We start from the raw sequence: 22970 nt of genomic DNA, 5'->3' as shown, positions 1-22970 counted from the left end.
CACTGCCGGTCCAAGAAGCTGATGGAGAACTCCCTGATACCCAAGTTATTTTGCCTTCAAAATAAGAGGTTTGGCGTGAAAATACAGTTGTGAGGACCATGGGGACAGAGAATCTCTCTGAAACTCATGAAGCTTTTTGCCCGGAAAGCTAAGACCCCACCAAACTACAAAGCTCCTGAATTAGAGCGAGCTTATTGCAAAGGCAGAAGATGCTTATCAATAATTTCAGTTAACCATTCAATATAGAAAGACTCTTTGTTGACAGGACAGTTCATTTATAAATGACTGCTCTGACGCTCTGAACTTATGGCATATGGGGATCTGTGTCAGCTTTAAATGCACAAGGCATAAAATAAAATAATAAATAAAATAAAATAAAATAAAATAAAATAAAATAAAATAAAATAAAATAAAATACATGAACCCCAAGTTTTCTTCTAGAGCTTTCCAAACCTACTGTGGTTTATACATTTGTCATGTCTTACAATGACACCATCATCTATTCCCTGTTAAAGAATCAGTCTTTTAAATACACCTCTGATTACAGCTGCAAGGCCTAATCTACTAAATTAAATAGAGCCTGAATGTATCGGAACTATGGCTTGTTTGGAATTAAACTATCCAGTTAGAAACGTGACCATCTACCATGGAAAATATGCAACGACAGCTGGAAGAAGTTATACAGAATTTTAGCAAAAGATTAAATTTTTTGTTTTCATCATTTTAAAAGGATAGGCAACATTCTATTTAGATAGGGCCTGCATAAAAATGATAACATTATTCAAGTAGCTTTAATATTTAAAACATCCAGGAATTTTATTCAACCACTTAGAGTCGGAGATTGCAGCTTTCCTCCCTCGGAAGACCTGAAAAATCTGTTTAGAATTGGTGAGATTTGCTTTGTTTCTAAAGAAAAGTGTATTTAGGAAGGAAAAAGAAAGGATGTGCTATTTCCCAGCAAATAACCCTGGTCCTATAGTTCTTTTCAGGTCTGTGCAAGGTTTTACATGGTTCTAAACAAGGCTAGGAGGATGCATTTAATAGATGCAAACAGAACAAAATGCATCCAAACTTCACCAAAAGGATCTGTACTGTATCTTGAATGTCAGATAAAGAACCACATGTTCGATCCAAAAACTTCATCAAGAAAAGGGGGGATCCCTGGGTGGCTCAGCGGTTTGGTGCCTGCCTTCAGTCCAGGGCTTGATCCTGGAGTCCCAGGATCGAGTCCCGCCTCAGGCTCCCTGCATGGAGCCTGCTTCTCCCTCTGCCTGTGTCTCTGCCTCTCTCTCTCTCTCTTTCTCTCATAAATAAATAAAATCTTAAAAAAAAAACTTCATCAAGAAAAGGGATGCCATGCACCTGAAAACAGTAAGTCTTAGCTTCTTAATCATCCAATGAGCTCACCAGTCCAATCCTAGAAGTTAGAGGATCTCTGGAGATTTGTAGGACATTTCAGATGGAAGGAGGTGGGGTGGCTCGGCCACTGAATATATTTCACATGGAATTATCTACTGCTTAGCCTACTGCTGATATACTGCCAGAGTAATCTATTCACTAAACTGTGTAGTGGAAACTGAATTGAACATAAAAAGTTTCACATAGAGTCTTTTACTTAATTTATTAAAGTTTCTTAAGAAGAGAAATGTTTTGTATCATTTATAAAGTTCAAATGCCTTTTTATCAAATCCTCTTGCACCTGGCATCATCCTCTTCCACATTTATTCAGAGAACGTGTCAATTTAGAGATCTGGCGGCTTTCCAGACTGGGAAGTAATTAATCTGTCTGAAGTACAGAGTGTCAAGGAAGCTATGTGGGTGATGGACTCTCCTCTGAGAGAGGTCTTGAATTAACAAAAAAGAAAAGAAAGTAAAACAAAATAAAATAGAACTCTATTCTTGTCCATCATTGTGGGATACTGCTGGCAGTTAACAGCATCACTCTTTGAAAACTAGCTTAAGTCAGCCAGTAATTAAAGACTCATTATTTAGTAAGGGAAAAGTACTCAGAATTTGGAAATTGCTGCTGAAGTCTATAAATGCTCCAAGTACTTCACAACAATGCAGACAACATTAAACCATTGCTTGATAAGAGGAAGAAAACAACTGGCAATAAACAAACTGCTTGTGGGAGCCAGAAAAATGTTCTGGAGGATTCAGTCCTTGGAGGTGTTTCATGAGTCTAATCCAGTCCCCAAATCTGACCCAAACGATCCAGGTTATTATCTGGATAAATGGTGCAGACTGAACAAGTAGGGTGTGCATACCACCTCCTCCACCTCCCACCTGTCCACCTCTCAGTTTCTTTGTCTGCAAGTGGGGATACTGGGCATGGACCTCAAAGAGCTGTGGTGGGACATGAAAGAACTAATAAAGGTGAATTTTACAATGTTAATGCAAGAGTCAGTACAAGAAAACAGAGTGACTGGGGCAGCTGGGTGGCAGACTGAGTTTCTGCCTTCGGCTCAGGTCATGATCGCAGAGTCCTGAGCTTGAGCCCTGTGTTCAGCTCCCTGCTAGCAGCTATTCTCTGCTTCTTCTTCTGCGCCTTCCCCTGCTCATGCTCTATCTCTCTCAAATAAATAAAATCTTTTTTTAAAAAAAGAAAGAAAACAGAATGGTGTCTGGTGCATAGCGTGCTCTTCTGTGTTAGTTATGAATACACACAGGTTGGTTCAGCGGTTGGTCATTACAGCAAGTCAGTTTTTCATAGGAACCTGCAAAGTGTCCAGGGAGTAATATCAGATGCGCTGCTCTGAGAAGAAAGGAAAGGATTATTGAGATAAATCTGACAGTAACTGCAGGATGTTAAGAATAAAGAGATACAGTCTGATGTCCTTAAAATATATGATGAACTACTTGAGACACAGGAAAAGGTGAGAATAAGGACATAAGGGACCACTGCGCATGAGAATACTGAACACTGTTGGTTCTGCTACAAGGGAATCTGCCGGGACTCAGGGCATTGCTTGTTGAAATTCACACCCACCACAGGTAGTGACTGTTTGACTTTAATTAATGAAATTGGTTTTAATTTATGAGTTTCTGACAAGCAGTGAGATGGAACACTTTTTTCATATTCAAGTTTTTTCTTCCATAAGATACCCACTCATACCTCTGCGTACTTTTCTACTCAAATATTTTGCTTTTCTAATTGACATATAGGAGGTTTTTTTTTAAAAAAATATTCTGGATATTGATTCTTTATTGGTATATATCTCAAACATTCTCCAGTCTTTGACTAACCTCCACAGTAATGGTGCCTTTATTCAGAAGTCTTTCCTTTTACCGTAGCTGATTTTTCTCAGTTTTTCCCCCACTTGATTGGCACCTAATGTGTCTTAGCTTTTCATTCGCTACCTGAGATAATAAAGATGTTCTCCTTGGGATCCCTGGGTGGCGCAGTGGTTTGGCACCTGCCTTTGGCCCAGGGCGCGATCCTGGAGACCCGGGATCGAATCCCACGTCGGGCTCCCGGTGTATGGATCCTGCTTGTGTCTCTGCCTCTCTCTCTCTCTGTATGACTATCACAAATAAATAAATAAAATTAAAAAAATATATAAATAAAGATGTTCTCCTATGTATTCTTCTAAAAAGTTTAAAACTTTGTTTTTCAGGCAGCTCAGCTGGCTCAGTGGTTTAGCGTCACCTTCAGCCCAGGGCCTGATCCTGGAGACCCAGGATCGAGTCCCACGTTGGGCTCCCTGCATGGAGCCTGTTTCTCCTCTCTCTGCCTGTGTCTCTGCCTCTCTCTCTCTCTCTCTCTCTGTTTCTTATGAATGAATAAATAAATAAAAAATCTTTAAAAAAAACCCAAAACTTTGTTTTTCACATTAGATCACTAATTCACCTGGAATGGAGCATGGAGTGGGGACTGTATTTGTTGTTGCTGTTTTCTATATTGATGGCCAATTATCCCAGGCCTATATATTGAACAGTCCATCTTCTCTGCGATATCTGCACTGCCAGCTTTTGTGCATCAAGTTTCCATATAGGCCTGATTAGAACAAGCTAGCAACTCCCAGATTTCAATAACTGAACATAACTAAAGTTTATTGCTCAATCATGAATCATCTCACACAGGTAATCTGAATGATCTGCTATCCTGGGGAGCTCTACTCCAGGCAGGAGCTCAGGGACTCAGGCTCCTTCTATCTTGTGTTTTTGCCCTAATCTGGGTTTCTCAAAAGACATTAATATGCAGCTGGTATATGGGGAAAAATGAATTATTTGTGGAAGGATTTATTGGGTCAGGCTTAGAAGTGGAGTGTATCACTTCTGCCATGAATCCAACAGCTAGGACATGTAGTTTAGTTTATGCCCAGGAGAAAAAAGAAACCATTTCATGAATACCTATGAACTTTGCTACATGAAGCTCCACTTTTGAACTCTATAATCTGTTTCACTGATCTTTTCCTCTGTCACTATACCAATACCATATCATATTTACTTACTATTGTATAAGATCAGTACTGGTATACTGAGCCAGTATAAGACAAGTACCTCCAACTCTGTTTTTTTACTTTACAATTGTCTTGACTCAAGTATTCTTGACCTTTCTCTTACATATAAATTCTAGAATCTACTTGTCAAGTTCCAAGAAAAGTGGTTAGAATTTCCAATTAGAGACAGTTAAATCTTCTTTCTGAACTGCAACATAATTGAAGGAAGAGCAAGTGCAGATTTCGTGTAAGAGACCACGGAGAACAAGGGCTAATAAATGTTAGCCAGCAAACATAATGCTGAACACCAATTATACTTTAGGTGCCATGTCAGATGACAGAGATACAAAGAAGGCAGAGTTCCATGAAAAAGCAAACAACAAATAAGTGGTTCTAAAAAGAGGCAGCACTAATAATAATAATAATAAATAAAAATTCAAAAATAAAATGGGGATCTGGTGGCTCAGTCAGTTAAGCATCTGACTCTTGATTTCAATTTGGATCATGATCTCAGGGCTGTGAGAACAAGCCCTGCATTGGATTCTGTGGTCAGTCAGGAATCTTTTCTCTTTCCCTCCTGCTGCTTCTGCCCCTTTTTCCAGTATGTGCATGCTCTCTAAAACAAACAAATAAATTTTTAAAAATAATAATGATAAAATAAAAATTAAAAGAGACAGTACTACTCCTTAAGGGATCAAAATTTGGGATATATTGGGTTGAAGCAATATTGGCATTTAGTGGGTAGGGCTGTCAATACCTCTGTTCAGAAGACATGTAGGAATGTAAGAAACCATGGAGAACAAAGGCTAATAGTGTTAGCTCAGGGGTACGAGGCAGGGAGAAAAGATAATATTTTAATTAAACAATCACATGTCATAAAATGAATTTCTCTGCACCATTCTTAACTCTGTGAGTTGCCAGCTTAGTCTCCTTAATTCCTTCCTTTTTCAATGCTAGTGGTGCACACTGGACTTGTCACACCATCACCACTGAAGGATGAAGGTATTCTTCTGATCATATAACTAAAGGACAATAGCCTCCTGTTTTACTGCTGGACACTGGCCACCTTTTGTAAATCATCCACTTACTGCTTGGAAGGTAAGATCCCCTTCAATAGAGTGTGAGAATTTTCAACGTATATGTTCTGCATGGTTACAGAATCCATCTGGGTCCAGTTGAATATATAAACCTAATTGTGCTGTACTTTTTCTCATTACACCACCAGGACAAACAGGCTCCTTCAGCATTAAATCCTAGGATACAGTGATCTCTTTTTTTCTCCCTTAAGGATGGACCCTCAAGTTCCTTCCCCACAGTGTTTACATCTTGAACTGAGGGATCAAGTCTATCAAAATCTCATGGAGCTGAAACCCTACCTCACACCATATGTGAAACTAATTTAAAATGGATCAAAGACCTAATGTAAGCACTAAAATTATAAAACACTTAGAAGAAAACACAAATGTAAATCTTAATGACCTGGAGACTAGATAACCATTTTTTACATATGACATCTGAGGCATAATTAAAGAAAAAATAGATAAATTAGACCTCATCAAAATAAAAGCCTTTGTGCTTCCAAGGACACTATTAATAAAGTGAAAAGACAGCCCACAAAATTGAAGAAAATATTTTTAAATAATATAAGGGTCTAAAGAATTCAATTAAAAATGAACAGAATTTGTATAGACATTTCTCCAAAGAATACATACAAATAGCCAATGAGCACATGAAAAATGGTCAACGTCTTTAGGCATTAGGGAAATGCAAATCAAAGAAACCAAAGGAAACCCACTAGGATGGCTATTATAAATACAGACAACAGCAAGTGTCTGTGGAGATGTGGAGAAGTTGGAACCTTCCATACACTGTTGGTGGGATTGCAATGTGGTGTAGGTGCTTTGAATGACATACTCTTGTACAACACAGAAAGGAGTACTCCTCAGTCCCATTATTGCATCCCATCTACTATAACAGAACAAATTCTCACATGAGGAGGATGATACTCAATTCTTCCCTGAACCCCTTCACCCTTCTTGTCCACTCTCACAAAATTAGGTATAAGTCTGAGATGCTCTGGTCCTACGCCGCAGAGAGAGGAAGACACATGCAAAATCAGGCCAGAAGAGGTGGCCCTAGAGGCAGGCACTGGGAGGAGGAAGTGTGAAAGCACAGGGTACCTGATATTCCCCTGTGAAGTAAAGAGTGGCACCTACTCAACCTGCTCAGAAGGGTACGGCTATGGCTGAGGTCAGAAAGCTGGACTTTCTGATCCATATTCCAATGTGCTCTTTCACTGCTTCATGTATTGGAATCCCAGTTATTGGAATCCCAATATTGGAATCCAATCCCATGTATTGGAAGTTAGCCTGATTCTTAAAAAGAAGAAAGAATAACAATGAGGGACAGACACTAACCAGATCAGAATGAGGTTAAGGGGAAGGCTGTAGAAGAAAAGCAAAACAGTTATTAATAATATGAGGGCATTACAGCTAAATATTAAGAAACATGTTTCACTGATTTTGAATATTTATACATATTATAATGATTAAACTACTCTCTTCACTGATTTTCATTTTAAACAATTCTAGGTAATCAAATTGTATAATGTTCTGGCTGCATGATTGCCTAATTGATGCATATTTCATTGATTTAGCAGTAATCACTCGGTGGCAAAATTTAGTTTAATTATTAAAGTATCAACTGAATGTCTTATTTCCCACCTTGTGCATATTTTAATCCAGGTGTATATTTTATTTCTCACGTTAAAGAACTAAAGGAAATCTGCTATCTTAGCATTTCAGCAAAGTTATTTCCTTGTCAAAGTGAAGTAGACTAAGCCTTCTAGGTGTCAAGCTCTACACTAGGCAGGGGGGCTCAGGGCAGACATGGTCCTAACCTCACACAATATACCTTTTTCAATAGAGGAGCACCCAAACCCCAAACAAGTACATAGATGTAAAGAAACACAAGAGGGCAGAGCTAGAGGGAAACTCAAGGGTGAAGAATGGGTGCTTGGGTAAGGCTTCCTGGAGGAGGTGACATCTAAAGGAAATATTTCTCTCAGCTTCATACCAGCACCTGACCTTTTTTATTCTTTATTATTGATATCATCATTGTTCTAGAAATTTAGGATTAGAATGTCACAATCATCCTTGACTCTCTCTTTCCCTTTTATCAACCAATGCAAGCCAGCATGCTTCCATTTCCATTCTGGACTTGAGATTAATACCCACTCTCTGTTCCTATGGCTGGCCCCTGTCAGTCCCTTGGCACCTCTTGGAGACAGTGGTGTTGGCTCTTCCTCCTCTCACCCCCCACATTAAGTTCACCATCTTCACTGTGCCCTCCTGCTCTGCTGTTCTTCCCAAAGCACAAATGGCTCAATCTAGTCTTCCAAGTAACTTACAAACTCTGCTTTCTGGCATTCAAGTTCTTCTGCTATTTGGTCTCAACTGTCTTTCCTGCCTTACTTCCCGCTCCCACACCAAAAGCAGTATAAACTGCAGGCAGGGACTTATTGCAGGGGGACTTATTGCTATGCTATCACCAAGGCTGTGCTTGAGAAATGCTGTATGAATGAAGAAAGTATCCAGTGGCAATGTGTCTGGTGGCCAGTGGTTCCTGTCACAGACACTTCTTTTTTCAACTTCTGCACCCAGAGGCTCTCATAAAGCTTCACACTTTCCCCAACTGCCCCTGTGAAAGTAGTCACATTGAGCAAGCATGGCCAAGGTGGGCATTTGTTGTTTAAAAGATGAGGATTGTCTATGGCATAGCAGGTGGGTTTTGAGCACTTCTGAAAACAATAAAGAGAAAGACAAAAATCAGAGCTTAGGCAAAATGGGTGAAGAAGAGTGGGGGTAGAGGCTTCCAGTGGTGGAAGGAGTAAGTTATGAGGATGAAAGGCATGGCACAGAGAATAAGCCAATGGTATTGTAATGACATGGTCTGGTGACAGATGAGCGTTCCACTTGAGGTGACGTTGTGTGTCGACTATATTCAAATAAAAAATTTTCTTTAATGCTTTTTTGTCTTTTTGCCCAAGCACCACTACCCTTCTCCCCAAGAGGGTACCATTTACTTAACACTTTTCCTCTATATCACATTTCAAATTTTGTTTCAGTCTCACCTTAAGCATGAATCTCTGGGTTTGATAAAGTTTGAGAAGCTAATAGTTAAGTGGTTAAGATCACCTGAGGGTTAAAACCCTGGGCCATTTCTTACTAGTTGTCTGACTTGGATGAGTTGTTAAATCTTTCTGTGCCTCATTTATTTATCTTTAAAGGGAGGATAATATTCACCATACACAAAGATAAACTCAAAATGGATGAAAGATCTAAATGTGAGACAAGATTCCATCAAAATCCTAGAGGAGAACACAGGCAACACCCTTTTTGAACTCGGCCACAGTAACTTCTTGCAAGATACATCCATGAAGGCAAAAGAAACAAAAGCAAAAATGAACTATTGGGACTTCATCAAGATAAGAAGCTTTTGCACAGCAAAGGATACAGTCCACAAAACTCAAAGACAACCTACAGAATGGGAGAAGATATTTGCAAATGACGTATCAGATAAAGGGCTAGTTTCCAAGATCTATAAAGAACTTATTAAACTCAACACCAAAGAAACAAACAATCCAATCATGAAACGGGCAAAAGACATGAAGAGAAATCTCACAGAGGAAGACATAGACATGGCCAACAAGCACATGAGAAAATGCTCTGCATCACTTGCCATCAGGGAAATACAAATCAAAACCACAATGAGATACCACCTCACACCAGTGAGAATGGGGAAAATTAACAAGGCAGGAAACCACAAATGTTGGAGAGGATGCGGAGAAAAGGGAACCCTCTTACACTGTTGGCGGGAATGTGAAATGGTGCAGCCACTCTGGAAAAATGTGTGGAGGTTCCTCAAAGAGTTAAAAATAGACCTGCCCTATGACCCAGCAATTGCACTGTTGGGGATTTACCCCAAAGATTCAGATGCAGTGAAAGACCGAGACACCTGTACCCCGATGTTTATAGCAGCAATGTCCACAATAGCCAAACTGTGGAAGGAGCCTCGGTGTCCATCGAAAGATGAATGGATAAAGAAGATGTGGTCTATGTATACAATGGAATATTACTCAGCCATTAGAAATGACAAATACCCACCATTTGCTTCAACGTGGATGGAACTGGAGGGTATTATGCTGAGTGAAGTAAGTCAATCGGAGAAGGACAAACATTATATGTTCTCATTCATTTGAGGAATATAGATAATAGTGAAAGGGAATAGAAGGGAAGGGAGAAGAAATGGGTAGGAAATATCAGAAAGGGAGACAGAACATAAAGACTCCTAACTCTGGGAAACGAACTAGGGGTGGTGGAAGGGGACGAGGGCAGGGTGTGGGGGTGAATGGGTGACGGGCACTGAGGGGGGCACTTGCCGGGATGAGTACTGGGTGTTATTCTGTATGTTGGCAAATTGAACACCAATAAAAAATAAATTTATTATTAAAAAAATAATAAATGAAAAATAAAGGGAGGATAATAGTGATACCTACTAATTGGAGTTGTTGTGTTATAAGAGTTACTAGATGTTTAGAATAAAGTGTTCAGAATAGCATGTGGCACACATAAGCACTCAGTAAATGGTGACATTGACATTGGCTCACTAACCCAACACAGTCTCATCTGAAGCCCATTGGCCTGTTCAGCCTAGCCTCCCCACCCTCTTCTTCCAGCCACCCATCTCTCACAGTTTCATATCTTTCCCAAGCATTAACTGGGATCACTTCTGGGGATCTGGCTTTGCCGAGGCAGCTCTAGAGAACTGTGATTCTTTTGATATCTGTCTTTCCTCAGTAGCCTAGGTCCTAATGAAAGAAAGAGAAACATACAGCATACATTTTACTACTTCCTCTTGGCCTAGAGCAAATGTTTACTTCTCACTAAGCCAGGACGGGTGGCCTCAGAGTCTTTCTCAACATGGCACTCCAAGAGGCCAGTTAATGGCCAGCCCTGGACCAGAGAACATATTCTCATATGCTCACCACCCTTACTAGGTGGAATATATCCTTATACACTCAGCATCCTTATACTTCTACAGGTCGGGGGCCAGTGGGGAGAGGATTCTTCTAGGTCCAAAGGGACTTACTGGATTCCTAAGGCAAAGCCTCAGCTCCTAAGCTCTTCTAGCTGGGCTTTGACAGTAAGATAACAGTAATAATGATAAAAGTACCATATAGCATAGTCATGAACACCAGAGGCTCTGCCCAAATTCAATGCTAGATTAGAAACTTATTGGTAATATTATCTTTAAAAATTATTAATTTAGCCTCTTTTATGAAATGGCTTATTTATTTACCCTCTGTCATTAGGTTAATCTAAGAATAAAATGAGAAAGTGCACATTAAGTACTTTTGCAGAGCATCTTGTATTCAACATATGGTAGCTGTCATCAACAGCAGAGCACCAGCACCTGCAGATACAACTCTCTTATCAGCTGGTTTCTTCTCGCTCTTCATCTAGCCCCCACACCAAAGGGCACCACATTTTATGAGATCCTGTCCCATGCAAGCCCTACGGCAGTACCCTCAAGACATCCCTAACCCCACCATATCAATAGCAGAAGCAAATGGTTCATGGGAGTAGCAAAAACCAACATTAACAGCCACCTCCACCTCCAGAGGTTCCCACTGCTCCAATAAGCAGCCTTCCCAGGGCCCCCTGGCAAGGTATAATCCCCCATATTGAATTTTTTGGACAATGATCACAACTAAATCATCACAGAGGAGAAAAATATCTTTGTCTCTTCAATTCTCTATTCTCCCACTGCCTCCAGGCACTCCAGAAAAGCTTCCACTTCTCCCTCTGGAGTCCATACTAATAACATAGCAAAGAGGGTCCTCTTCCCTATTTCTTTTCAGGAAATTGGGGAAACATGGGTGCAGCTGAACTGATAAAGTGAGAGTCATAGTGCAGGGATGCAAATGTAAAAGGGAAAGCAGGCCTGGGGAATGGAACCCCTGGATCCCCCATATGAGAGATCTGTGACATTCTGTCACAGGGGCAAGTCCATCAGTCCTTCAGGGCCTGGTTAAATGCCACCTTCTGTATAGCATCTTCTCTCAGTTCTCTGCTAGGTAACAGAGCTACTCTAAGACAGACACAGCTGGTTAACAAAGAAAGCCAAGGCCAAGGGTAATAAGACCACCTCTCTTAAAATCACTGAGGTAACCACAGAAGATGAAAGCCAGCATCACCCAGCCCAGACTTCTGAACTCCTAGCACATAAATCATTTAAGTCTCACTTTTAATTTGAGAAGTTCTCTTTAATATTGACCAAGTCACATTCGCAAAGGAGTGGACATAGTCAAATATTGATGGAGGTTAGCTACTTAAAAGACCAAGGGCTAATATGACGTATCAAGGGACTTTGGGGTAATTAAAAGCAACTTTTTACCATTCCTATTTTATATCAATTGGACCAGTTGTAACAAATTCCTTTTCCCTATCTGAACTGCTTAAAAGCTTGAGCCATCATCCACGAACACCCTGGTTCATCACTGTGTGAATCTTTTAGTAGCTAATACCTTGGGGAAAATATTTAAACTGGAGCATTTTAATTATACACTTAATATGGGAGTTGTTGAAAGATAAGAACATCTTATGTGAAGCCATTTAAATTCTGCTAAAGTTATTAATACAGTATAAGAAATTATAGAAATGATCAAGGGCTTCTGTATCAGCTTTATTAATAGAGCAATAAGAAAGTTTAGGTGTTCCATTTCTACAGCTTGGATTTTGTGCTCTATTATAGTCTCCTTTTGTGTGTCACAGATTTAATTAGGTGTTTCCAGGCACCCGAGGGACTTGTGGATTATTCCATGTCAAACACAGCTTTAGTGAGCCATATGATGGCAGCAAACCAAGTTCAAACCCTGAGAAACCAAGTCAAATGTCAAAAAGTAGCTCATGGCAACTGAGTCCCAACCTCCTTTCCCATATATTTATAAACCAAATAGGGACTGCCAGAAGCAGTCAGATTGTTCCATCTAGCTAGAAGTTTTTATTCTGAAAAAGAACCATTTCTACTCTGTAGCTTCTGGGGAATATGGAACCTTTAAGGAAGAAGAAACTGAAGAGCCTCTTAGGAAATGAACAACATATTGGCCTTAAGGAGGCGTGTCAACTTGCAAAGCAAAATAATATTTATCAGTTGGACTCTAAGAATCTGCTCCCTCCTCCTTGGAGATAGAAAACTCCCTCTCAAAAAGAAAAAAAAAAAAAAGAAAACTCCCTCTTTTCCTTCATGCTCCACAAGGATAGCCATATTCCTTTGTTTTCTTCTTCAATATGTTAGTGTATTTCTCAACAACAGCTTCAGGACTCTTTCCCTTTAGCCCAGAGTTAGCAACAGAGTATCTTGGACCAGGCGAATCTTTGCAATGAGGGCTTTCCTGTGCGTTGTCAGATGCTTAGCAGCATTCCTGGTGTCTACCCATTGGATGCCAATGACACTGTCTCCCTTCCCATCCCCAAGTTGTGAATATCATAAAATGTCTCTAGACATTGCCAATTATGCTCTAGGGACAAAAGTCACCCTGCAGGTGAGAGCCACTGCTCCAGCTGAAAGACTAAAATATGTAGGCAAAATATAGTACTTGTCTTAGTGGAAAATGGGGCTAGTAATATCTAAAGTCTTGCTGGGTTACCTTGATAGCTAATTCTTTAATGATTCTTGATAGTGAATTTTTGTTTGATCCTTTGGATAAATGAGGACCGTATGAATATGCTGTCTTTGATATTTAACAATGCTTTAATAAAGCTCCCTTGCTTCTCATAGGTATTACTCTGCTCAATCTTAGTCAAGACTGGGAAGCTGGTATGAAATCTTCCTGATTCTGATGGCCTTGGTCCAAAATCTTGAGCCAGATTTAACTGACTAAAGTCCAGTTAAAAATATCTTGGGAATATACAGAGCAGGGGTGCCTGGGTGACTCAGTTGGTTAAATGTCTACCTTTGGCTCAGGTCATGATCCTGGGGTCCTGGGATTGAGCCCCACATCATCAGGTTCCCTGATCAGCGGGGAGCCTGCTTCTATCTCTCTTTCTCTCTCCCTTTTCCTGTCTCCCTACTTCTCTCTCTCCCTCACTCTCTCTAATAAATAAAATAAATAAAATAGAACATACATAGCAACTGATTTAAATTGAAATTGCATGGGGGAAACCCCAATAAGAGACAAATGGTGACGCTCTTTGAGGGGTTTAAATCATGGTTTAACAGCGAATACATCATTCCTTTGAAGAATCTCACCAAGAAATAAAGTTTTTAAAGCACTAAAATTGCTGGATTTACAAATCAGAACAAAAGAAAGTGAGTTCTCCTTTTCTTTCCTTTGGCGGTCTATGTATTTCTGGCTATTGGCTTGGATGAAAGGGGACGATGGTCACTGAACCCCATCGGAGGTACTGCTGCAGCACTGAGCACATGGCAGCCTTGAGACAATCATTACCTTTTTTACACCCGTGTCCACCCGTGTCCTCATTTGTAACATCGGAGGAGCAACTTGCATAAATGGGATTAATAGATCATTGTATCTCATTGTATCTCATACGTGGCCAGCACTAAATAAATGGTAGGCTCCCCACTCCAGGGTTCTAAAAAACATTATGCTCATTCTTAATTTACGAACACAATCCTTTTTTAGAAAGTCTTTTCTAATATAAAATTTCAAAAATTAGAAGTCCTATTTCCATTCATTTTCATGGCTTAAGCTATGTCTGCTACATTCAACCTGTTTTTGCAAATTATCATAAACAGCCTAATAAATGGACTTTACAACCCCTCTATAGTCTTTCAGTTTTGTGAGATACAAGCAAAAGCTCCAGTTGGCCACTTCTTGCAGGGAAATTCCCTCAGAAAGTTGCCAGAGGCCTCCATGCTAAGCCCAAGGCAGTAAAGCCAGGCCTGTCTCTTGCCTTCTGGATTTTACGAACCTCTGATACCAAGCTCATGTGCCCATAAGCTTCAACTCTTGTGCATGCTCCTTCCGCTCTTTGGAGCCTGCAGCAGAACCAGTTTCATGCCGGATAATGGTGAGGGGGCACACCAGGCACAGGCAAGCACCCAGGGTCTCCCCATATCTCTGAAGGGCAAGGCGTCTCACCATCTGTGCTGTGCCCCGCAGACAGTAGACAATCATGTCTTCTCTCCATGTCAGCCCCCAACCCAAGCAAGGACCAGCTAATGAGTTCCCTTAATTTTTTTGTTTTTGCTGTTAAAAAAAAATCTATAACTGGAGAATGTTTGTAAACAGAAAACAAGTATGAATATCTATTATTCACAGAGCTCAAGATTCATAAGTCAAGATTTATTAGAGGAGGCATTTTAATTCACAGTAAAACCTATATTCTTCAGTAGTCATAACATATGGCTGAAGAAAACAGATCTGAGAAAGCTTCACCTTAATTAAGGGGCGCTAGCTGTGGGCCAGGGAGGTATGGGGAATGACAACTGGAACCTTCTTTGTTCTCCACTCTATACACTAACATCCCAAAGGAAAGAATGGGACAGTCTGCAGCTTTGAGGCTTAAGCAGACACAGAATAAATCATTTCCTAAAATATGTATGAAATGCAGCATCTGTCAAAATCTCCTTCCCTAAAGGCTTCTGATGATGTGGTAGACTTCAGACAGGAACCAAACGTGGGGTTACTCCAAGGAGGAAACTTCTTATTTTAAGTAGTGACAAATTCTGCCCCTAAATGTAATCAAGGCATGTGTGATAAACAAGGAATCTAAGATATGTCTTGAGACTCCTGGTCCCTGGAGCGCACCCCCTGCATAATCCCCAGCAGGGTGAATATGATGGATTCTACTCCCATGACTAGGTCATGTTACATGGCCCATTTGCCATTGGGAAATGGAGATGATCAGGCTGGGCCTGACCTAATCACATGTGCCCCCGTAAAAGCAGTCTTTCCTCCAGCAGGAGGCAGAAGAGAAAGTCAGAGATTGAAAGCATGACAAGGACTCAATACACTGCTGACGGCTTCAGTAGCAAGGAAGGAGGGCAACCTCTGGTTGCTGAGGGTAGTTCCTGACCCACAGCTGGCAAGAAGAGGGGACCTAAGTCCTACACCTGCAAAGGAGTAAATTCTGTCAACAACCACACGAGCTGCATGGGCAGCCACAGCGCCCCACATGGACTTGTGGAGGCAATGCTGATCCCCTGAAGCTGGCGACCTGAGTAGAAAGGACACCTATGCAAGACAGTCTCAGAGAAACCTCTCAATCTTCTCAAAGCTAAGTTTCCTCATTTGTAAAAACAGGTTCTGGTACAAACTTAAAGAAATAATCTAGATCAAGCTTCCAGGAGAGAGAGTTCCTGACACATAGTAGATATTCAGTGAAGGCTACCTTCTCTCTGCCTTCCAGTCTCTTCGCCCTCATTCCTCATTCTAAAGCACAAACTAATCCTGTCCTAGTTGCCAACCACTCAATGATTCTTCACCTACTACAAAGTAGAATCCAAGCTCATCAGGAGTTCAAAGGCCATCCCCTCCTTGCATCTTATGGTCCAACAACATTGGACTAATTACCATGGTGTGAATATGCCATGTTGCGGTTTTGTGGCTTTGTTGTCTTTAAACAAGTGCTTCTTTCTATCTGGAATGCCTTTCCCACTCCCTGCCCACCAAGTGAACTCTGTTTCATTCTTTAAGACCCAGCTCAGGCATGACGACGTAATAAACCATTGTGGGAAAATTGCAGACAATGCTCTCACCACCTCGTTCTGACATGTTGAAGTCCTCTGCACACCCAATCTATGCATAGACTTGCCACAGGGTAGTGTTAAGGAGTTTGGGCTCAATCCTGGAAAGAAACAGAAAGCCACTGAAGGGTTTCATCAAAGGAACGACATGGTGGTGTGCGCATCTTGGAAAAGTCACCACAGGAGTGGAGTGGGAACAAGGATTTGGTGAGGATGAGACCAGAGCAAGGAAATAATCTAAGCTGTTTCAGTACATCAATGAGACAAAGCCAGGGTCCACATGCAGTAATCCCCATTGCAGACAGGACTGGGGTTCATCAACTGTTTTGGGATAATGACAGGAAAGCCTGACCAGAGGAAGGCAACCTCAGTGAGGAAACATTTAGGAGCAGGTGAGAGGAGCCCATAGTACTGCCCCTGGGACATCAGTGGCTTGAGAAGACCAGCTGGGCTAAGTCTTTGAGAGGCAAAGATGTGCTCATGAGCCCCAATTTGGACCAACTCCAAGTTATGACAGGATCCCGAATGAGGTGTGAGGAGAATTGATTTCCTTGTAGAGAAAGCTGGTTCAAGATCAGTTAGGATTGGAGCAAATGGTGGCAATTACAAATGACTTACTTGTCCCTCAGTCGTGGAGATGCTCTTTGCTTTTTGCAAAGTGTCATATATTTTGAAACACTGAAATTAAACCTTCTCTCTCTTTCCTTCTCTGGCTTCAGCAAATAAATACCAGTCTATTCCATTCAAAATAGTCTTGGGACACCTGGGTGGCTCAGTGGTTGAGCATCTGCCTTTGGCTCGGGGCATGATCCCAGGGTCCTGGGATTGAGTCCCACATTGGGCTCCCCACAGGGAGCCTGCTTCTTCCTCTGCTTGTGTCTCTGCCTCTCTCTGTGTCTCTCATGAATACATAAATAAAATCTTTTAAAAAAATAGTCTCAGAGCCATATACATGTACAGATCTGAAAAAGACCTTGGTAATGAAAATATAATAATGACCATGAAAGGCACTGCCTTCTTCACCTCCCTGCCCGAGCCCTACCTGTGCCCCTTGCTGCTGGGGCCCCTTCTGCCCTGAGCTGTCAGCACTGGGGCTCAGGCTGACCAATCCTCATCTATAGGAGCTGGCACCAAAACCCATTTCAATGCCTCAGTACGGACCACTGCCCTCCTTGGGAAGCTGGTTCAGGACCAAATGTCCCAGTGTTGGCCACCAGATTCCTGCTCCTCAGTCGCTGTCTGGCAGATACAAAGACACACTCCTGCTAGCACCGGGCTCCCCCTTGTTTGCTGCCACTGATGGTTATTTTGATAAACTCTGCACACAGCTGGGAAACCTAACAAGTACTTTTCATTTCTGATTTACTGCTTGATGCTATGCTAATACTCCAGTTCCCTTTTTTTAAGATTTTATTTATTTATCCATGAGAGGCGCGCACACACACACACAGAGCGAAAGCGAGAGCGAGAGTGAGAGCGAGAGCGAGAGCGAGAGAGAGAGAGAGAGAGAGACAGGTAGAGGGAGAAGCAGGCTCCATGAAGGGAGCCCAATGTGGGACTCGATCCCGGGTCTCCAGGATCACATCCTGGGCTGAAGGCAGCGCTAAACCGCTGAGCCACCGGGCTGCCCTCCAGTCCCCTTCTAAGAGAAGGCCTGTCACTACCCTGGTACCAGGGCCTGGAAAAAACAGGAGCCAGTATTGACCAAAGGGCTAATGCTGGTCAAATACTTTTATTAAGCACCCACATTAGATAAAATCAATCTGTAATCTTCTGCTCATTCTGCAAAGATAGGAACTAAGGCTGAGGAATTTGAACCATGCCAGATTACAAAGGTAGGAAATGCAGAGTTAGCATTCAAATTCAAGTCAGACTACAAAATCCCAATTCTTTCAACGATTTAACCCAGCCTGCTCAGGAATTGAAGGTGGCTGGGCCTGGCAACTATGGATTCACCATGTAGCTATCACCCTCCTGCCCTGCTCCCGGGCTCTGGCAGACAGCTAACAGACAGCTTTGCCTTGCAGACAGGACTTGTGATTCCACAAACTGAACAACGGTGCTCTCTTGTCTTCTCCAAATACCAAAGGGATTTTAAAATCCTAGGATTTTAAAAATGTGGTCCTTAGAGATGTCTTTAATTTCTTCATTGTTACTTAGTCTTTGATTTGATCTTCGAGACAGATGTATCATCATTGCAGAACCATGCCATCAAATGAACCAAAAGAAATTTAGAACCAACACTGAATATTGGTGAGTTCTTTTACCTTTGTGTGCAAATAGTCTCAGTTTCAATTCTGGGTTGACAGTTTGACAGAGGACCAGAAGGGGCTGTGAGCAATCCTAACAAAAACTCATCTAACAGAGGAGGAAATCCTTACTTAAGCTTGTCTGAAATGAAAAAGCCTCAGGATTAATCCCCAAAACAAGGGCCAAGGCTTATCCTCCATCCTTGCCCTGCCCCTCTCTTCCATCTCCCCTCTGCTCTAGATATGCAGCTCCTCTGGCCAGTTCTGCTTCCAAGTGCTTCCAGCTATGTGGGGTGCAATTACAGTGGCTGCATTCAGAGAACATACATTCACCTGGGAACAGCTTCATGCTGATGCAAGGGTGTACTAGGTACAATAATCGTTTTTGCTGGTAAGCTAGGGGGTGCTCAGAATTTGGCATCTCTCAGAAAAAAAATCTCAAAGAACCTATTTAATTTAAGTAAGCAATTTTGTGAGGGGAAAAAAATCTCTTAAAGTGGTGGCATGGGAATTATAACTTTAAAACTATTGAGCAGAGGAGAGAGAGGGAGAAAGAAAGAAGCAAGAGGCCTAAGATTACATGGTTTGACTCCTGGCTCAGCTGCGGTTTTAGAGATCAACAGCACAAAGAGTTGAAAACATGCAGAATGAGGTGAGGTGGAGGTAATCTGAGCTGGCAGTGTTTTCATATTCTGTGAAGCACTACTCTATTTTCTTGTCACAAGGAAGGAATCACTGGTGCAAACACGGGAAGCTAAATGGATTGGAGGTTTAGAGGAGGTAAGAGGCCATTACTTTTAAACTGAAGTGGGACTGGGAAATTCTTCTCAGGAGGGAAATCCTACTGCCCATGCAAAACACAGAGAAGGCTTAAGGGCTCTTGACATAGCTAGCTTCCACAAAGCAGCAGCCAATGGACATGTGGTCCCCATCTCCCAGATAAGAGACCTCGGTGCTATGAAGCCTTACCTGCCCTGTACCACAGTATGGCAAGTCAACCGGACTGCCAAATACTGCTGCCTGTTCCTGTCTGAAATAGTTCTCAAATCCATTCTTCCATTCTGTCCCATAGTCTGGGTCCAGGCCATCCTCTCTCTGTCTTCATGTCTGTTGCTTGTTTGTTCACTCATTCCTTTTACTCACTCATTTATCTCATTCAAGAGACCCTCCTCTGTGCCTGGGGAAGACCACAGAATGCAAGCCCCAGTGGACCTTGACCTATCACAAGGAAGACATTACACATATAACAATGCTTGAAATTATTCCCAGGGAGACATAATTGCAACCGACCCCCCAACTTTGTCTCTACCCAAATTCCCTACTTGCTTTATTTATTTTCCAGAGATTGATCACCTTCTATGAGATGACAGCATTTCTGGGTTTATTATGATTATTTATTTATTTTGGAGGGAGTCTCATCCCTGTTAGAATGAAAGTCTCAGGGATGTTGTCTCTTTTGCTCACTGACACATCTCAAGTACCTATAACCTTGTCTGGCTAATAGAAGACATCTGTTAAATAGCTCTTCAATGGATGAATGAATGTGGTAAAGCCTATGGAAGAAAAGTACAAGAGATTTTAGAAGAGAGTAACTATAAATTCTAACCTAATCTGGGGTGGAGAAGACCTGGAAAGATTCTTCAAAAATCACATTTAGACGGAAACCTGAAAGGTGAGGTTAGCTAAGGGAATAGGGTGGGAAGTGTTCAGGGAGGTGAGGTGGCACACGCAAAGGCCTTGTGATGGGAAGGAAGGAGGGCAATACCAGGAAATGGTGGCACAAGGGACATGGGGTGGGTGATGCTGGGTGACCCTGAGTCTGGTGATGCCTGTCCTGGACCACACAGGCCTGTAGATTATGGTAACATATCTGGCTTTTCACCTAAGAGCTCTGGGAAGCCACTAAAAGGTTCTTGCAGAGGAGTGACTTGGTCTAACTTACATTTTTCAAAGATCTCTCTGGTTGTGGTTAGGAGATAGCGGGGAGCAGGGGTTACAGAGAGAGTGGTATGTTTTTGTGGTTATCCAGTCCTGAAATGACAGTCACGGTGGTAGAGACAGACAGGAGGACAGATTCAGGAAACACACAGTATGTAAAATGGACAGGCACTGGTGGTGATTAGATGTGGTGAAGGAGGAAGTTCTAGCAAATGTATCCCAGGTGTTTGCCTTAAACAGTCTGAAAGATGGGAACATCACTTACTTTGATAAAATGTTCTAGGGCAGGGATCTATTGCAGGAAAAGAGGGCAGGTCATAGATTCAAACTGAGTTTCAGAGGCTTCAGATAGACATGCTAAGAGAAATATTCCATGTCTGCTTAGACTTTCCAAACTCAGGGAAGCCTCCTTGGACCATCCTCCTGAAGCATCCCCTCCTGTCTATAGCCTCTACTACAATGGCAGCTCCCCAGGGCAAGGGCCACATTTGGTAGCTGGCATATCCCAGCATCTAGAACTGTGCCTGGCACAGAGTGAGGGCTCAATAAAATGCATCAAATGAATAAAGGAGCTCAGGACAAACACTGGGCTGGAAGTAGAAAGTGGGAGTGGGCAGTGAGATACTATGTGAAGCCACTGGATGGATAAGACTGTTGGAAGAGAGAAGAGGATCTAGGGCAACCCCCCCAGAAGAAATGGGAGGAAAAACCCAAAATGTAAAATGAGGTGTTAACAGCAGAAAGTCCCAAGGAGGCACATTTAGTGTAAGTATCCAGATTACCCTTCTGGCAGAATGTTCTTCCTGTGTTAGCTCATCAAGAAATTTTCTTGCAACACCTAACATCTTACTTCCATTTCAAACCAATGTGTCCTCTCTGGTCACTCCCCTTTTCTCAGCATGCAATCTCTGCAGTGTCTCTCACTCAGTGCAGCCAGGACATTCAGCCCCACTCCCAGAAAAGACTAATTATTGGGGTGAGTCCCAAAGGTTTATGTATTATTATTATTATTTGATTATGTTTTAACTAGACCTAGTTTAAAAACTCAATTAGAAAATATAATATGAAAAAAAGAAAATATAATATGTTCATATAAATAAGTATTTTTAAAAAGATTTTATTTATTTATATGACAAAGAGAACGTGCACATGTGATAGCAGGGGGAGGGGCAGAGGGAGAGGAAGAAGTAGACTCCCTGCTGAGCATAGCCCCAATGTGGGGCTCTGGATCCCAGTGTCCCAAAATCGTGACCTGAACCAAAATCAGATGCTTAGCCAACTGAGCCACCTCAGCACTCCTATAAACCAGGATTTCATGCTCCAACTAGAGCCATTCCTTGGAATTACTTCTTCATCAATTTGGAATTGAATTATTACAACTGTAAAATTAATTTAGACAAGAGATAAGATCCTAGAGCCTGGAGAACAAATATGATTTATTTCCATTTCAAGTTTGGACTGCCAAGTTCAGAAGGATTCTAAATGCTTTGTTCTAATTTCGCATTAAACCTCAAAATAGTAGGGTGGCTCCTCAAAAAATTAAACATAGAACTGTCATATGATCCAGCATTCCACTGAGTTACCCAAAAGAATTGAGAGTAGGGACCTGAATAGGTGTTATTCTATATGTTGGCAAATTGAACACCAATAAAAATAAATAAATATAAATAAATAAATAAATAAATAAATAAATAAATAAATAAATAGATTTGAAAGACAAGTCATAGGAAAAGATTCTGAAAAGGTAGAACGATACATTGGAACTTATGTAATCAAATATTAAAATGTATTTAATAATTAAAATTAAATTAAAATTAACTAAAAAAAAAAGACATGTGGAAACCCAAGTTCATAGCAGGGTATCCAAGATAGCCCAAATGTGGGACCAATCCACATGTCCAGGATGGATGAATGGACAAAATGTGATATTTATATACAATGGAATATTATTCAGCCTTAAAAAGGAATGAAATTCTGATCTACACTACAACATGGATAAATCTTGAAGACGTGTTAAGTGAAGTAAGTCAGTCATAAAAGCACACTCTATGACTCCACTTATAGAAGGTACCAAGAACAGTCAAATTTCCTGAGACTGAAAGTTGAAACCCTGGTGGCTGCCAGGGGCAGGGGGGAGTGGAATGGAGCACTTAGTGTTTCAAGGGGACAGAGTTTCCACTTGGGAAGATGGAAAAGTTCTGGAGATGAATGGTGGTGATAGCTGTAGAACAGTGCAAATGTATTTACTTGTACTGAAGTGGACATCTAAAAATAGCTAAAAATGGGGGGCCCCTGGGTGGCTCAGTTGGTTAAGCGTCTGCCTTCAGCTCAGGTCCTAATTCCAGGGTCCTGGTATGGGGTCCCTCAGCTGGCTCCCTGCTCAGCTCAGAGTCTGCTTGTCCCTCTTCCTCTGCCCCCCCCCTCTGCTCATGCTTTTTCTCCAGCTTTCTCTCTCTCAAATAAATAAATAGTTTAAAAGGGGTGGGGGACTAAAGTCGCAAGTTTTAAGTTATGCATATTTTACCACAATTGAAAACATACAAGCAGGCAAACAGCAAAAAAGCCTCAT

The 22970-nt window shown here is 41.5% G+C and overlaps 1 protein-coding gene across 6 annotated transcripts in view; it reads right to left on the bottom strand.

Annotated features, from left to right (window-relative positions):
- MTUS2 (microtubule associated scaffold protein 2) overlaps positions 1–22970 on the bottom strand; it is a 577843-nt gene that overhangs the window by 196629 nt on the left and 358244 nt on the right. The gene's annotated exons all lie outside the window — the stretch shown is intronic.

Source organism: Nyctereutes procyonoides, unplaced genomic scaffold (genome assembly GCF_905146905.1).
Source record: "Nyctereutes procyonoides isolate TBG_1078 unplaced genomic scaffold, NYPRO_anot_genome, whole genome shotgun sequence".
Taxonomy (NCBI): Eukaryota; Metazoa; Chordata; class Mammalia; order Carnivora; family Canidae; genus Nyctereutes; species Nyctereutes procyonoides.
This window is presented reverse-complemented; position numbering and strand designations above follow the sequence as displayed.